Here is an 18745-nt window from a genome sequence, read left to right as displayed (position 1 = left end):
TTTAAATCTTCTTAAGTTTGTTAAGACTCATTTTCTGGCATAACATGTTCTGTCTTGGAGAGTACTCCATGTGAACTTGAGAAGACCATGTATTCTGCAGCTACTGGGTGGAATGTTTTGTTTATGTCTGTTAAGTCCATTCAGGCTAGAGTATAGTTTAAGTCCAATGTTTTCTTACTGATTTTCTGTCTGGATAATGTGTCCATTGCTGAAAGTGGGGTGCTGAAGGCCCCTACTTTAATTGTATTGTAGTCTCTCTCAGTTATATTAATATTTGATTTACATATTTAGGTGCTCCAATGTTGAGTGCATATATATTTACAACTATTATATCCTCTTGTTGAACTGAGGTTTTTATTATTATATAATAACCTTCATTTTCTCTTTCTTTTTACAATTTTGACTTTACATCTATTTTATCTGATACAGGTATAGTTACTCCTGCTCTTTTCTTGTTTTTATTTGCAAGAAATATCTTTTCCATCTCTTTACTCAACCTATGTGTATCCTTAAGACTCATATAATTGGGATTTGTTCTATTATGCACTCAAACATTCTATGCCCTTTGATTGGAAAGTTGAATCGATTTACATTCAAGGCAACTTTTGACAGGTAAGAACTTACTACTGCCAAAATTGTTTTCTAGGTGTTTCAGAAATCATTGATTCCCTTCTTCCTCTCTTGCTGTCTTCCATTGTGGTTAAATTATTTTCATTCATGATATTCCTTGATTCCTTACTTTGTATTTTTAGTGCATCTACTATAAATTGTTGGTTTGTGGTAACTACCAGGCTTCCAAAAATGTTTTTCAAGCTGAGAACAACTTTGATTGTAAACCAAACCAAACCAAACAAAAAAGTATACTTTTAATCTACCCTCAATTTTGATTTTTTAAAATTGTCACAATTTATGTATGTATATATACATATGTATATACATGTGTGTAAATATATATTACATATATATATATATATATATTTTTTTTTTCAGATGGAGTCTCACTCTGTCACCAGGCTGTAGTGCAGTGACACTATCTCAGCTCACTGCAAGCTCTGCCTCCCGGGTTCAAGCAATTCTCCTGCCTCAGCCTCCCAAGTAGTTGGGACTACAGGCACATGTCACCGTGCCCAGCTAATTTTTGTATTTTTAGTAGAGACAGGTGTTCACCATGTTGGCCAGAATATTCTCAATCTCTTGACTTCATGATCTGCCCGCTTCAGCCTCCCAAAGTACTGGGATTACGAGTGTGAGCTATACCGCACCTGGCCTAAAATTCATGTATTTTTAAAATGCTGATGTCCTAAAATTTATGGATGATATTACTACTTTCTAATAGTTTTGTCTTTTAACTGTCATACTAAAGATATAAATGATTTACACACAACCATTACAATATCAGAGTATTCTGAATTTGACTGTATATTTATTTTACCAGAAAATTTTGTACTTTTAGATGTTTTTATGTTACTCCTTAGTGTTCTGTTCTTTCACTTATATAACTCTCTTTGGAATTTCTTATAGGACAAGTCTGTTTGTGATGAACTCCCTCAGCTTTGGTTTGTCTGTTAAATTATTTATCTATACTTCACATTTGAAGGATAAATTTTCTAATCACAGTATTCTTGATTAGCAGGTTTTTTCCTTGGTACTTTCAATATATTATCCCACTTCCTCCTGGCATATAAGCTGTCTGCTTATAAATCTCTTGCTAGTTATACTGGAACTCTGATATAAGTTTTTTTTTTTTTTTTTTTTTTTTTTTTTCCAGCTTTCAGGATGCTTTATCTTTGATTTTTGACAGTTTGATTATAATATGTTTTAGAAGTCATCCTGTTTATATTTAATCTGATAGGAGACCTTTGACCTTCCTGTACCACATTCTTGTACTTGGATATTTGTAAGTTTCTCTAGCTTTAAAGATTTTCTGCTATTATTTCTTTAAATATGCTTTCTACCCCTGGATTTTTACCTTCTCTCTCTTGAACAACACAGATTAGTAAGATTATTATTTGATATTGTCTAAAAAATCCCATAGGCGGTCTTCATTTCTTTTTTCTTTTTTCACCTCTGACTGTACATTTTCAAATAGACTGTTTTTCAGTGTATAGGTTCTTTCTTCTGTTTCAACAGTTTTGATGTTGATGCTTTCTATGGTGTTTTTAATTTTATTTGTTGTAATTTTTAGCCAGAATTTCTATTTTTTAAAATTATTATTTCAATCCTTCTGCTAAATTTATCATTCTGGTCATTTATTTAATCTTTCATTTCATTGAATTGTTTCTCTATATTTTCTTGAATTTCACTGAGGTTACCTAAAACAGGTATTTTGAATTTCTATCAGGCAGTTCATATATCTCCATTTCCTTAGGGTCAGTCACCGATGCTTTATTTTGTCCCTTTGGTGATGTCATGTTTCTCTGATTGTTCTTGGTCTTTGTGGTCAGTTGTTGGTGTCTGATCATTTGAAGAAGTAGATACATATTTCAGCTTTTTCAGACTGGTTTTGTCCAGAAAAGCCCTTGAACAGGTCATTCAGAAAGTCTAGTCAGATTGTGTGATGTGGCCCATGAAAAGGCTTCTTGCTGGAGTCAGGGCTAGCTGGACTGATGCCTAGGCCAGCAGGCAGGCAGATCTGGAGCCTGGATCCATGTGGGCCTAAGCTTTTATCCCCTGAATTGGCCTGAAGCCCATGCCCACTGGAACTGGTAAGGTGTTGGGGCAGGCCCAGAGCCCGGAGTCACTGGGGAATTCTGACACTGTGAGACATTTAAAACCAGGGGTAGCCAAAGTTGGTTCAGCAGTGATGCAAACTGGAGATAAAGTTCTCTGTGCGGGCCTGAAGTGTAGGACTGTGGGGTCTTATCTGGTGCTGGGGTGGATGTGGAAACTCAGTTTGCAGGTATTGACCTGGAGTCTGGAACCATGGGAGCCTGCCAAATGCTAGGGTTTACTCTGGTGGCTCAGGTATTGTGGTCCGAAGGCAAAGTCCTGGGCTCATTTTCCTCTCTTTCTCCAAAGTGGACAATGTTTCTCTCTACACTATGCTGCCCAGGGTTGTGAAGGGGTACTGCAAGTAATGTAAAACTATCTTTCCGATCCTCTGCAATATGTCTTTTCTTAATTCCATGCTCCATCCAGGTGTTGTAACCCTTCACGGTTTTTTTTTTTTTTTTTTTTTTTTTTTTGCACTTGTGAAGGTATTTTCATTTATGGATAGTGTTTCAAATCAATGTTTTTGTGGAAACATAATTGTTGGAGGATCCCACCTTCCCCATAGTTCGTTCATTTAATGTAATTATTTATATTGTTAGACTTACATCTATCATTTTGTTCTGTACTCTCTATTTGTCTTATATCATTTTTAAATAACAGCTTGACTTAGATATAATTTTGTTTAGGGTATACAATTTACTGTCTTATTCGCAGAGTTGCATATCATCACCATCATATAATTTTCGTACTTTTCCATTAAAACAAAAACAAATTCCAAACTTATTATCAGTTACTCCCATTCTCCCTTTACCCCAGACTGCAACAACCCTTAATCCAATTTCTGTCTCTGTGGATTTACCTGGACATTTTATATAGATTGAATTATATCATATGTGGCCTTTGCGAATGGTTTCTTTCATGTAGCATAAGTTTTTAAGGTTCATTAATAGTGGAACAAAAATCAGTACTTCATTGCTTTTTAAGTCTGAATAATATTTTATTGTATGGGTAAACCAAATTTTCTTTAACCATTAGTCAGTTGATGTACATTTGGATTGTTTCTACTGTTTGGTTATTATGAATAGTGCTGCTATGAATATCTATTTACATATCATAACTGTTTTGTTCCTCTTTTCTTCTGTTATACCTTCTTTCGTACTTTTTGGCATACCATTTTTGCCCTTTGGAATTAAAAAATTAAATTATATTTAAATAGCTATGAACTTCTTAATGGTTACTTTATGGACTACAGTATCTACCTCATCCTTTCACAGCTATTTCAGAATATTATTAACTTATCCTTATAAGACAGAGAATTATTTCCCACTATCACTCCTTTTCCTCCTCCCTGTTCTGTGATCTGTATGTTATAACCTTAACAAAAAAAGTGTTATAAATATTGCTGCATAAAATCTTACATCTTTTAGAGATGTTAAGAGAAAACATAAATTTATAAAATCTTTTATGTGTACTATACATACCATTTCTGATGCTCTATATTTATTCCTGTGGATTAGAGTTACTGTTTGGTTTCACTTTCTTTCAGACCTATAGGTTTCCATTAGTATTTCATGTAAGTAGGTCTGCTAGAAATGAATTTTCTCAGACTTTGCTTATCTGGCAATTTCTTTATTTCACTGTCATTTTTGAAGCATGATCTTGTTAGATAAATATTTCTTGGTTGACAACTTTTTGGTATTTCAGTATTTTGAGTATGAGCTTCCACTGTCTTCTGACATCTATGTTCCTGATCATAAGTTAGCTATTTATATTAATGTGGTTGCCTTGCACTTGATGAGTCATTTTTCCCTTGATGCCTTATACTATTTTCTTATTCTAGTTGACAGGAATCTATTCTACTCTGTTTTTTTTGTTTGTTTGTTTGTTTGTTTGTTTGTTTGTTTTTGTTTAGGTGATTACATTCCTATTTCTCATCAAATTTGTGAAATTTTTGAACACTATTTGTTAAAATATTTTTTTCCTGCCCCCTTATCTCCTTCTATTTTTGCGACTTCCATGACCTGCTTGTTGAAATGCTTGATGTTGACTCACACATCATTGAGGCAGAGCTCATTTTATGTTTTTTCCCCTCTAAATTCATCAGATTAAATCTTTTCTATTGATAGATGTTCAAATTTACTTAGTCAACTGCTCTACTCTCCAAGGAGTCAAGGCTACTTTCACCTTTTGGCTTCATATCTCAGTATGTGGCCTACATGGTTGCCACTGAAAGGAAGAATAGAGCAAGAGAGCTATATCAGATGTTTATATTATCTCTCTATATACCCCTTTGGCAAAGTGATATTATATGGCCCCAATCTAATTACAAAGGAAACTGGTAAACTTATCTCCTTATATATCTATTATGAAGAAAATAGAATGATAAAAAAATTAGTATTAACTCTGCCATAAATTTCTACATTCAGGTAATTGTGTCATCTAACAGGCTTATGGGGTTTTGGGGTTTTGTCTGTTTTTGTCTGCTTACCTGAATATCATATCATATATCATAATCCTCCTCATGTTTTCTTTTTCCTTTTTTTTTTTTTTTTTTTTTTGGAGACAGAGTCTTGCTCTGTCACCCAGGCTGGAGTGCAATGGTGCCATCTTGGCTCACTGCAACCTCCACCTCCTGGGTTCAAGCAATTCTCCTGCCTCAGCCTCCCAAGTAGCTGGGACTACAGGTGCCTGCCACCACGCTCAGCTAAGTTTTGTATTTTTACTAGAGATGGGGTTTCACCATATTGGCCAGGCTGCTCTCAAACTCCTGACCTTGTGTTCTGTCTGCCTCGGCCTCCCAGAGTGCTGGGATTACAGGCGTGAGCCACTGTGCCAGGCCTAACCCTCTTCATGTTTTCAAGTCAAATTATTAGGCCTTTATGTAGACAAAAGTGGATTCGAAATCACTGAATGTAAAAATTGGAGTAAATTATCCAGAGAGCCAGTAGGAATGAAGTCAATAATGATGGACCTTTATTAGGACTCAACTCTGATCAAATATGAAAGCAAATTTGTAATGGAGGGAGGCTAGAGCAATCAGATCATAGAAAGGGGAAAATGTGTATCTTTAATGAAAGAGGTGAAGAGAAGTTTCATGTTGCATTACCCTTTTAAAACTCTATATTCAGACTCATGTTTTAATAAAAGGTTATCACACTTAACTTCATATCCCAAAACTATTATTCACAAAATGAATAGCTCTCCTTGAATTGTGCAGCCTGATAGCCTTGCTTTACACCTCCCCTTCAGAGTATAAAATGCCTCTGATATTTAGGCCTTCTGGATGAATATTTTTGCTATACTCCTTGATGCATTTATGGTCTCAGCTGCCTCCATTTTGCTGAGTTATTTAAAACAGTTTTCTCTTGATTGAATTTTTAATTGTTTAAATAAACCTTTTTGGATACCACTTATTGTATTAGCACCTCTCTTGTTCTATTTGGCTTTATGCACTTATACATTTTAAATTCTACTGTTGATGTTTAGCTGGGGCTTCAGACTAAAGCAGAAATAATTCCTTTGTTCAACTTATTTAATTGAGAGTTTATGTTTTATTTTCTATTTTCTTGTATATTTTTAAAATCAAATATATAAGCAAAATGTTTAACATTTAATTGACTGGTGTTCATTACTTTCACACATCAATTATCAGTTAAAACTATAATAATCAGATGAAATAAGTGGGGAAGATACTATTATGTGACAAATGAAAATAATTAAGATACACAAGTTTGACAACTTTTCCATGTAGTTAATGATGAGTTTGGAAGTAGTAGAACACCATGATTTCTCTGTACATAGAGTTGTGTTAACTGGGGACAGCTTTTGAAAATCAGTGATTCCGTAAAGAAGGTCGTTATTGAAAAAAAAAAATAAACATAATGTTTGCCTAATTTAAATTTGCTTAGAGGAGTACAAAGTTTACAAGAGGTAAAAGACAAATACTTGTGAAAAGAGGAAAATAATTTAAATCAAAAATTCACATGCCTAAAATTTTAAAAGAACTGGTTTTCGATTCACTAATCAGAAAAGAAGAGAAACAACAGTGCCTCATTATTCCAGACATGATAAATGTGATGAATTCAAGGACAATACTTTCCTAGGAGAGTAATGCATCTTGGCATATATAATCACCTCTAAATGAACTAAAAAAGTAAAGCTTGCCGGGCGCGGTGGCTCAAGCCTGTAATCCCAGCGCTTTGGGAGGCCGAGACGGGCGGATCACGAGGTCAGGAGATGGAGACCATCCTGGCTAACACGGTGAAACCCCGTCTCTACTAAAAATACAAAAACTAGCCGGGCGAGGTGGCTGGTGCCTGTAGTCCCAGCTACTCCGGAGGCTGAGGCAGGAGAATGGCGTAAACCCGGGAGGCGGAGCTTGCAGTGAGCTGAGATCCGGCCACTGCACTCCAGTCCCGGCGACAGAGCGAGACTCTGCCTCAAAAAAAAAAAAAAGTAAAGCTTTCCCTTGGCATATGATTTAATTTAATATATAAAAGTTATATTTATTCTAGAAAAATTGACAAATAATTTTGGCAGGCTTGTTAGTAGTATTTTAAATTGATTCTTCTTTGCCTTGTAAGAGACTGGCCTTCCTTATATTTCTGCATATGGGGTGGTGAAAAGAGACCAGCTGTGCAATACGTCTTATCATTTACAAGTATAAGATGTATTCATTCTTGTGGACTAAGATATGCTTACAGCTCACACTCTATGCTTTATAATTCAATTAACAATCTGTATTTACGCTGACTTCACCATTTGGCAATGAAAACCAACCTCATTATAAGATAAAGATATGAAAATTTGAGGAGAAAAGCAAATGTTAGTAAATTAACTCCATCCATTGTGCTAATCCTATGTTGACAGCACCCATTGCTAGCAATTTTCTCAAGCTGCTAATACATGACTGTTACTGAAAATAACATGAAAAGCTTTCTAATTAATTGCTACTGGTAGATCTGCTACTTCCAAAAGTTTTTCTCCCTTGAGATATAGATGCAAACTTGTCTTGGCATATGACCATATACTGTTTTGCAATTTACAAAGAAAATAGTTTTCCTTTCATTTGCTAATATGGCACAGAACAAAGAATATAGTTTTCCTTTCATTTGCTAATACGGCACAGAACACGTTGCAATAGATTTCAGAAGTTGATAAAAAGGGGTAAAAGGTATTTAAAACAACTTTTTTCTTTCTAAGTTGAATATTGGGTTAAAAGATGCCAAGCTGGCTGAACAATAGCTCACCATCTAAGTTTACTTGACTCAGCTAAGAAGAGATGAACATAAGCAGCTAAGCAGAGATATGAATAAAACAGTTCTTCAAAACTTTGTTAGCAGAGAGTACTGTTTAATCCGTAACATATTTCACTTCCAAATCGTTGTGAGTGCTCAATGTAAATGAGTTGAGACTGCTGTCAAAATTCCTTATAAACACGTGTGTTTCTAAGGGAAATGTGAGAGAAACCACATCTTGCAACTGTCTGAGTATTCTAAAATTGTTAAATTTTTAGTCGAAATTAAAAATAGGAATCTAACACTAACTTAAGAGTAACACCATCAAAATTGTGCATTTTAAAAATCTAGATCTGAGCTCTTCCCAGTGTTTACTGAGTTCTGACCCAGTGGTTGTGGAAAAGTTTATAATATTCATTTATTTTATCATCATTATATGATACTTATTACATCTCCCCTATCAAGCCTTCAGTGAAAATTTGCTTATTTATTCAACCAATGGAAAACACTTTTACAGTATCTATTATATGCCAAACACCCTGTCAAATTCTGGAGACAGAGAGACTTTTACATAACATGCATCATTCACTGAGTCTTCATGAATGCATGACACTGAGCTTGAAACGTTACATGCTAGCCAAACATATTCTTCCACTCTAGGACAATGAAATATATATGACTGACATTTTGTAGACAAAGATAAAATGTCATATGAAGAAAGAAGACAGAATCAAGAGAAAAGCCCATTAATGTATTAATACCCAGGATATCACATTGGCATGTAAATAACTAACAATGAGTATTATCCTGGATCGATACTTTGCAGAGTAAACAGCTCCAGATAGGCAGCCCCCACAGTGTGTAATGAGCAGAAACTTCATGCTCTCTGTGTTGCCACTGCTGATGTTTGAATCCTGCTGTTTTCACATTCTGGGCCGCTGAGATGACTGTATATTTTTGGTAGCTGAAAGGGAAGCTTGCTATGGTTTCTTCAATAACAAGCAAAAGACAAAACCTATAATCCATCTCACGGTCACCCCATGTGACTTGAAAGATGGTGTTGGTGTAGATAATAGGAAGCATCACTGACAATGGCTAGTATGGAAGAAAACAAAAACCAAAAGCAAACAATAAAAAAAAAAATTAACTCAATGGGTTTAAGTTACAAGAAATTTATCTTCAGTAAAATGGAACATAGAACCAGATCCAATTATATTTCACCAGCTTATTCAATCATGGGGGCTAGTCATGGATTATTTCTCCTTAGGAAAAACAAAACACGTTTCACAGAAAAAAAAAATAAATAAATAAGTAGAGATTTTTAAATGGGTGACAAGTTGTGGCAGACATTAGCGAAGAATTTTTGTAATGAGTAAGCACTGATGTATTTCATTCTTTTAGATTATGCAAGTACAGAAGAGTACCAATGATGGTTCATTTTAAATATTTACTTAATATATTCTCATGAAATTCCTATAAGTGTATATGTTTATCCCTCACATAATATAGTCTATTTCCTTAGTTTACCATGAAATTTTTTAAAAACCTGCTTTATATTAATCTTCACATTGGACTGTCAGCACCATATTCTTCAGTCATTAAAATGAAGTATCTGAACCACATAAAAAATAAACCTAATGCTTACCTCTAAGCAGTAAGTACTTAAACAGTAAACATTTGCTTTACAGCATGTTTTCTGTGTGTAAATTATGATTCTTTTTGGCAACATTTCTTTAAATGGCTTTCACTTTTATTGCATTGCAAAAGTGAGATCATATTCTTTGTATGCACTTCACGATCTCATTTGATTGGGTGTTAATTCCTGCAACATACAGCAAAGGCTGATGTGCCTTTTGCAGTTTGAAACAGTGGTTGCATGCTGAGAATAATTAGCTTCACTAAGGCAGAACAAATGATTTCTTTGCAAAACACCAAGTCTGTGTTTCAACAAAGATAATCACAGAATACCCAAGTTATCTTAGGTCTTCTGGTATAGTGGTTACTTTGTGTTTGATTAACATTTTTGTAATCTTAATTCTCTAATAAATATAGTGATCCAGAGATTATCACAAAGAATATTATTTTTGAAATCTAGGGATAGAAGACTTACTTATTTTAATTGATTAATTTGTCAGTTTCCATTAAAATATTTATTTATGTGGCTAATTTATCAAATATTGTTTCTAATCATAATTTGGGCAAAATAATGTAATTGTTGGCTTTGGCTACCAGAATGATAGTGGTCTATCCTTCCTGCCCAATACATCCTGAACTTTATTTATTTATTTTTTTTTTTTTTTGAGACGGAGTCTTGCTCTGTCCCCCAAGCTGGAGTGCAGTGGCGGGATCTCAGCTCACTGCAAGCTCGGCCTCCTGAGTTCACGCCATTCTCCTGCCTCAGCCTCCCGAGTAGCTAGAACTACAGGCACCCGCTGCTACGCCCGGCTAATTTTTTTGCATTTTTAGTAGAGATGGGGTTTCACTGTGTTAGCCAGGATGGTCTCGATCTCCTGACCTCGTGATCTGCCCACCTCGGCCTCCCAAAGTGCTGGGATTACAGGCGTGAGCCACTGCGCCCAGCCACATCCTGAACTTTTGAAGATCGTTTGTTAGTCTAATAGAAGAACGTTTATTAGAAAACTAATTAGCAGATTTTTCTATATTTCTTTTAGTGAGATAATATGAATATGGTCATTAAATCCCACAAATCAAATTGTATTGAAGTCATTTGATAATAGCAACAACAGAGAAACTATTATTATTTCTTCCAATTAGGAGGCTGATCTTTAAAACCAGCAAAATCTGCATTAAGAAGTTCATTCAATTGTCTATATTTTAGTTAAGATTCTGATTGAGTTAATGATTATTTTAGTACCGTGGGTGAAAGCCTTAATCAGAGTTCACTGTGCAACAAAAAGGTCACGAGTGCATACTGTACTGAAATTAGACTTTTAACTTTCATATCTCTACAAGGCTGCAGGAAACTTAAGTTGTCATCTTCGCTGAATTACACAGACCCATTTAGCCTCTTACCATTCCGGATACTGATGGTTTGACAAATATACTTCCCCGCAGGATTTCCTCAACTGCTTTGACCCTGATGCTGTAGATAAATTATTCCTCTAAAATATCTCTGGACACGATGAAACGCCATCTCTACTAAAAATACAAAAAAATTAGCTGGGCATGGTGGCGGGTGCCTGTAGTCCCAGCTACTCAGGAGGCTGAGGCAGGAGAATGGCGTGAACCCTGGAGGCAGAGCTTGCAGTGAGCTGAGATCCGGCCACTGCACTCCAGCCTGGGCGGCAGAGCGAGACTCTGTCTCAAAAAAAAAAAAAAAAAAAAAAAGTCTCTGGAATAATTAGATAAACACAAAGTTTAAAAGCTTTAAACTTGTAGTCTGTATTTAAATCTACGACATTACTGGAAAATAGATGATGGAACCATAATCAAATTGTTTCATTCTATGATGCTAATTTTAACCCTGTATGTTAACAGATTTCTGTTATCCTATTATTTGCTTGTGATATGAGGAATGCTTTAAATACCTAAGAAATTATCCTCATGGGGAGACTATTTAAGTCATCAAGATGTTTAGTACTTTTTGGAATGTGAGTTTTATCTTCAGAATTGTTAACTCTGAGCACAATTCTGAAATGTAAACTCACCTTGTAGAATACGTGCTCTACTAAGCTGCACTTGGTTAATGTAGATACCAGTCCAGTTAGCAAATGCAATGAAAGTAATGAAAATCATCTGAAGATTATTGAAAAAAAAAACAATAAAAGAGAACTTAAAAAAAAAAAAACAGTTGAATTCAAAGAGTATGAAATTCAAAGAGTAAAATAGTTTGCCAAAGAACATTGCTTAATTTTACTCAACTTTTTATAAAAAGTATTTATCTAATTATGTGTATTCTTTACACCCCTGAGTATCCAGGGAGGTGTCTAAATTATTTTGCTCAGTAAATAACTTAGATTAGGTTCAAGATGTTTATACCTTGTACTATTTAAAATATTAATTGATATTTCATAGTAAGGTAGAGACATGGAACTCATTTTCTCCTATTAGTACCTTTCAAATAAAGCCTCTTTCCTTTTTGTTTGTCAAGTACTCAACTTTAACATTGTGGATTTTTTCCTTTTTAATGAAATCTCATTACTGCCTGTGTTGGTTATATTAGGTTCAAAGGTGTATTTATTTCCTTTAGCAAATTTGAATTCAAAGGAGGTTTAAAAAAAAGGAAGTGTTCATTGAAATGTCCTATTGCAGTGAGTGTTCATTTTTGTTGCAAATCAAATTTAGTTACCTTAGCAACCCTTTTATTTGAAAAGTTCAAAGTGGATCAAACCCTTTTAAGAGAATATAATTAGGAAACGACAGCAATTACTAAGAATATCATGGTGTTGAAATAGTTTAATCACTAGCTTAGAATCGGTGATACCAGTGACAAATTATTGAGGTTTAATATAAAAGGATGATGGCTTTTGTGCAGAAGCAGTTAAGTGACAATAAACGAGGGATTGCCTTTTTTTATATGTGGTGACAGAAGATTAATCTCATTGTGTACCAGTGAAAGGATAAAGCATAGCAAGATATAAGTATTATTTTATCCTCTATAAAATAATAAATATCATCAAACTCATTTTTTTATATATTAGCAAAGTAGCCTATCTCTCTACCATTTGAAATTAAATAAATCAACATACAACTTTATGAAGCATACTGTCCCAAAACATTATGCTTGACTCATGGAAATGAATTTGTTTTACATAAAGCAATACAGACAAATCATACTGACAGAGGAGAACATCCTGATGTGATGCTGGATGAGGAGGGAGAGAGGATATCAAAGAGCTATGCTGATGTTTGCCAAAGTCATCTTGCTTTTAATTTTCCCAAGCCTGGCATCAACAGGGTGTCTGAAAAAATGGTGTCAGCCTGCCATGTCCCCAAATGCCATCATTTTTAATAAGAATAATTTATTCAGTTTTATAAGAACTGTGCTATTGAATTTTTAAAAATGTTGTACTCTGTTTGAAGTCTTTAGATAATGCATATTATTTTTCCTCTTTGGTAACTTTATTTAAAATTTAATAATTCACACACAGAGTTATTAAAATGTGATTTGAAGTTTCAGGGTTTTATCTTGTCTCACTGAAGCCAGCACAATACTAAGATATACAATAATAACTGAAATATACCCATGAAATAAAATCACAAGTTGATTTCACTAATAAATATTAATGAACAATTTTGACATAAAATATTGGCTAATTGAGATATATGACAGAGAAATAGAATGAACAATAACATTATTTAGAATAATGCCCAGAATGCAAGGATGGTTAGATATTAGAATTTATACTATATATTTTCCCATATTCACAGGGAAAAGAAGATGCTTTGTAACTATCATAAGATGCTAAAAATAAATTTGATAACATTTCTTTTCAAAAAATTAAAATAAGAATAGATCAATATTTATATAAATAAGAGTCATGATTCCTATCATGATCATATCAAAGTAGTTATATTTTTCTTATATAAAATATTCACATGTATTCTCATTGAATTATTGAACAAGACAGAAATGCCACTGCCATGAAATTTAACATTATTCTATTAGTACGAGTACATGTAGTTAGACAAGAGAAAGAAATAAAATGGACAAATATTAGAAAAGGGAGTAAAAATAACTGCTAACTGAAAATTACAACATCATATATATATGAAACTCAAGGATATCAATAGAAAAATATTTTAAATAAATTTAAAAATTCAAAAAATGTAATGTTTAAAACAGAAATCAACTACCTTTCTGAAAATTAAGAATCATAGGTTAGAAAATGTGATTAAATGGATTCCCATTTATAATTGATAAATGAGACAGGCTAAACATACTTAGGAATTAATAAGTATATAAGATGTATATAAAATTTTTGAATTCACCAAAGGGAGATAGCTAAATAAAGGAAAATATTTACCTATTTAAATGTAAATAGCTCATTTTCCCTATATTATTCTGTATGTTCATTAATCCACTTTATGTACACAAAATTTTTTACATTAATCCATGTTTTTAAGTGGTAGTAAAATATGCAGAAGCATATTTCTAAACCAAACAAATGGATTCTAACATTTCTATGGAAATACGGACTTGTGAAAACAGTCAATGTGATAAAGAAGGAAAGGAAATCTACTTGGTAACTACCATTTCAATTACAACATGATAATGGCACAACTGGACTTATGCAAAGCTGTGGAGCTGTAGGTAAGTTATTGAATAGAAGTCTTGAAACAAATCAAAGTTTATGGAATAGTTGAGAATATGAAAATAGGGGCATTTCAAGTTAGTAAAGAAAAAATAAAGAAAACAGGGAATGTTTGCACAAACTGTAATCCATTGCAAAACAAGAATAATGAATTTCTCCTCATAATTTAATATAAATTACAGATTCATCAGAGACAATTGTGAATAAAATGAAATGTACAAATATCAAAATAAAATGTGGGAGAATATGTTTACAAATCTGAGGTGAAGAAGCCTAAGAAAGTCATATATTCAGAAGCCATGAAGAAACCAGATGGTTTCTTCATAATTAATTGTCCCATATAGTAAATAAAATAACTCACCAAAAATAATATCATATGACAAAAAATTGAAAAATGTTTTTGCTGTACTTATATTAATTGTTAACATGTAACACTTATAATATATTAAGAGAAAATTTTTTAAAATATTATTAGAAAGTAACAGTTATAGATAGGCAATTCACTGAAAATGATATATGATTGGCCAAGAGACATGGAAAAGTGTTTAATCTTAATCATAACTTTTAAAAAATAACATTTAAAATAGTAATGAGCAGCCGATTTTTAATGTATTGTATTAGCCCAAATTAATATGTTGAATAATATCTAATAGAATACCTACATGTTTGTCTGTCCAGCCATCCTCCTGGTGAAGAAGCACCATTCTCAGATTCTACAGTAACCTATCCTATTCCATCTCTTGCATAAATGGTTAGCCCCCCCATTATCCTCCAGTTTCAGTAATAGCCGCATGCTACTATATGCAATGCTATCGAGAAGTCTGCATCTCATACTCTGTACATGAAATCCTAGCAAGGTAGAAACTTTTTTTCAGGTTGACAGTAGTCATCAAGACTAAAAGGGCAATATAACCTTAATTCTGTCAAATCCTTCAGAGGTTTCTCCTGAATATTTAACATGCAAGATATAAAAGACATGTCTTTTTTATTTTTTGTCCTGAAATGACATTTGAATTTTGTCCTCAAAGAGGCAAATACCATTTGTATGATGGGGAAATAAAACTATCGAAAAATGAAAAAAACTGTAAAATTAAATAACTAATAGTATAATTAAAAATTCATATTGGAACAGTAAGTAGAATTAACGATGCACAAACAAAATGTGTGGTCCACAGAAAAAATGAAAGAATCATACAGAAAATGCAATGAGAAAGGTCCTAACTGAAACTCAATGACCAAAGATGGGTGCTAGATGATATGGCGCCAGAATAGATAAAATCAGCATTCCAGAGGAGAAAACACAAATAACTGGAGCAGCATAAGTAACCTCATTTAGAAAAGATAGAAAAAACTCCCCAAATTAGAAAAGGAGTCTTCATTTAAAAAAGTCTTGTGATAATTTCTGCAAAACAATTAGTGAAATGAGGTCCATTCATACAAATAATAAACATAACATGGGATAAGGAAAACAATACCCGCAGCCTTTGACCGTTGAATTAAAGTTTACTTGTATGTTTATTTGAATAATATAATTTAAAATATTGACTTGTTAGACATGCATTGAACTTGCTATGCTATGTATAGAAAATGTTACAGATTTTCAGAACTCTATTTCTAGCTTAAAAAGTCAGAAATGGACTACTACTACTCTTCCTCCCCTCTATAGGAAACTTGGAGTTATCTCAGAAGTTAATAGATATTGGAGACACCAGACAAAACTGAACGTGGAGGTGAGGAACTCTTTTGAAATGGGTAGACACAACAGATAGTTGCATACTGAATTAGAAACCCTCTACTCTTTCCTTTCATATAGCTCTCAGAATACTGGAAGCAGAGGATATATTTTTCAAGAGGAAAACGCTACAATACTTGACTGAGGAATCCCAGCAGCCCCAAAGAAAAGAACAGATAGATTTTCAATGAACAACATTTGCCTATGCTTATTGAGTATCCAATTTGATTTTTAGTACTTCCTTCTCAAATCTCAATAAATAATTCGTGGAAAAGCCTCTAAAACTAAAGACAGACGACGCCAAGACATACACATACACATTTTTTTTTTAAATGAAGGGATCAGATAAAATAGTGAAAAACAAAATCAATTATATGCTCAGAAAAAAATGAAATCAGGAAACAGAAACAAGGATACTATAAAAAGAAAGAATCAAAACACATGAAATAACACTTGAAACTTAGGGATATGGAAATTGAAAATAAAAATTATCCAAGAGTTTTTTGCTAAGGTTGAGAAAAAAGAAAACTTCCTTAAAGTAGAAGCTGAAGTTTAAAAGCAACAACAACAACAGCAAAACCCAACAACAACAAAACACTATAGTTTCTAATTCGCACGTCACTAAGTAGTCCTTTAAATCCAAAAACTGTTAATAGTTTTACCAAGTATAAAAGTCCTCAAAAGTGCTCAAAATGATAAAGAATTGACAAAAACAAGATGTCTAAAAAGAGAGAGAGAATAAAAATTATTAGGTTTAAAACACAAGCAGGCATCAATTTTGATAGACATTGTTTTCTTCTTAAAGGAAAATAATAAATGTTTTGAATATTGAACTCATTTTTGATGGAAAATTTTACTGAGAGGTCATAAAATTTCTTCTCAATAAACTCCTAAAAAACAATTTAGCTTTTTATTTGACAAGATTCTGTAACTCCTTGTTGTTTGTTGTTTGTTGTTGAATTATAGCAGCCAAGACTGTCTTCTCTTCTAAAATTTCTTCTTTAAGGAATGTGTGTTATTAGGCTCTAAAATTGTACAAGATATACCCCACACTGCATAATAGGTACTCCCACTTATAACCCATGTACGTACATACAAGAAATTTATGCAGTCTGAGTATCTACATTGTGGAGATTTTCTGTTTATACTTTCTAGTGCTAGCTTTAAATCATGTGCTGCAAATGTACCAAAAATGGGGAGAAATGAAGTAAGCACTTATCGGTTGACAAATATAAATCATCCCTGATCATTATTTCCACACTAAAAGATTGAGGCAAAGGAGTACATGATAAACACTGCAGTGTTTGTTTCAGAATTCCTCACGGTTATTAATTAGGTAAAGCTCACAGAATAGGCAGTTGGAGAATGTTGATATTGAGACATCACATTTCAGAAGCAGAATCTGAAACACGCTGCCATTATATACCGCCTAAGGCAAAAGTTGATGAGTAGTAAGTCTGGGGTTGGTATTTGGTCCTTTACTTTTGCAAGAGTCTCTTGTTGTCTAGGATCTAAACAAATCAACTAGTGAAGTTTTAGACCTGCAAATTACATATGACCAAAAAAATGCTATATGCTCTGTAGATTTTTGAAATTTTATTTTGCCATACTTTACTTTTGGACAGTATCTTGAAATGCACATTTTTACAACTCTAAAATTACTCCTGTTGCTGTTATCACAAAGCTATTTCTATTCTAAAAAAAAGAATAGCTACAATTCTTCACATTATAATTACATAAAGAAGAGAAAACAACATTTAACCAACAGTTCTTGTTTTTAGTTCAAACAATATTTTCTGTGAAGTATAGTTATCTACATAATTTTAAGTATCAGTATTTTCTGCCTTTTCACTTTGGTGTTATCGGCTCTTATTCCCTTCAAAAGAACAAAGGAACCCCATATTTTATTACTCACGAAATAGTGTTTTCGTTTTTGGTAAATGGAAAAATATCTATCTGTAAGGCTGATAAAATTCAGTTCATGATACATGAAACAGCATGAACTGGTTTGTCTGCAGCAGGATTTTGCCTAAGAGTTGCTTTAAAGTTGTTTCACAAGTTGCTGGGACATTTCCTGGTTATGCTATGGAATGCATTTGCCCAATGGCTTATACATATCCCAGCGTGTTTCCTAATATTCAGAGGGAATGTGTGGCAGCACCGCTACCTTTGTAATAGTAAAAATAAAGGTGACGAAGACACATATCCATACTGTTGTTTAGCAATTCTGTACAAGGACTGAGATTATAGTCTTTACAATCACATTTAAGATGATTCTCTCAGAGTAATAAACAAAAGAAAACTTCATCTTTACAGATGTGCTGTCCTCTCTCTAAACGCTGTCAACCTTAAATAAAAACACAGACAAACCTCCAAGTAAAGGGTTTATTTGGGAATAATATGTGGAAATTAGAATTGCAATTTCGGGGGGCACAAGCCGGGGTAGCCCTTACATGTGTCCAAAGAACAAAGAGAAAGGCTAAGATTTTATGGGGTTAAAAAGAGGAAAGTTATGTAATTCATTTGAATAAAAGTTTCAGCAGAAAAATTTCACCTGCAGAGTCATGCAGGACCTGATCCGTTTTAATTGGAGAGTGGCAGCAGTTACTAGGTAAAATGTGATATTTAAGTTATAGTTAGGATTCTCAATTGAATTGCAAAAAGAGTTCTTGGAATAGGAACTGGTTGCCCTTCACCATGGCCTTCTGACTCAATTTCAGTTGGGCATGACATGAATGACTCCCGTTGGCATAATTAGCTTTCACAACATTCTTCAATAGCTGACCTCC

Source organism: Piliocolobus tephrosceles, chromosome 8 (genome assembly GCF_002776525.5).
Source record: "Piliocolobus tephrosceles isolate RC106 chromosome 8, ASM277652v3, whole genome shotgun sequence".
Taxonomy (NCBI): domain Eukaryota; kingdom Metazoa; phylum Chordata; class Mammalia; order Primates; family Cercopithecidae; genus Piliocolobus; species Piliocolobus tephrosceles.
The sequence above is the reverse complement of the archived record's forward strand: the minus strand, read 5'-3'. Positions refer to the sequence as shown.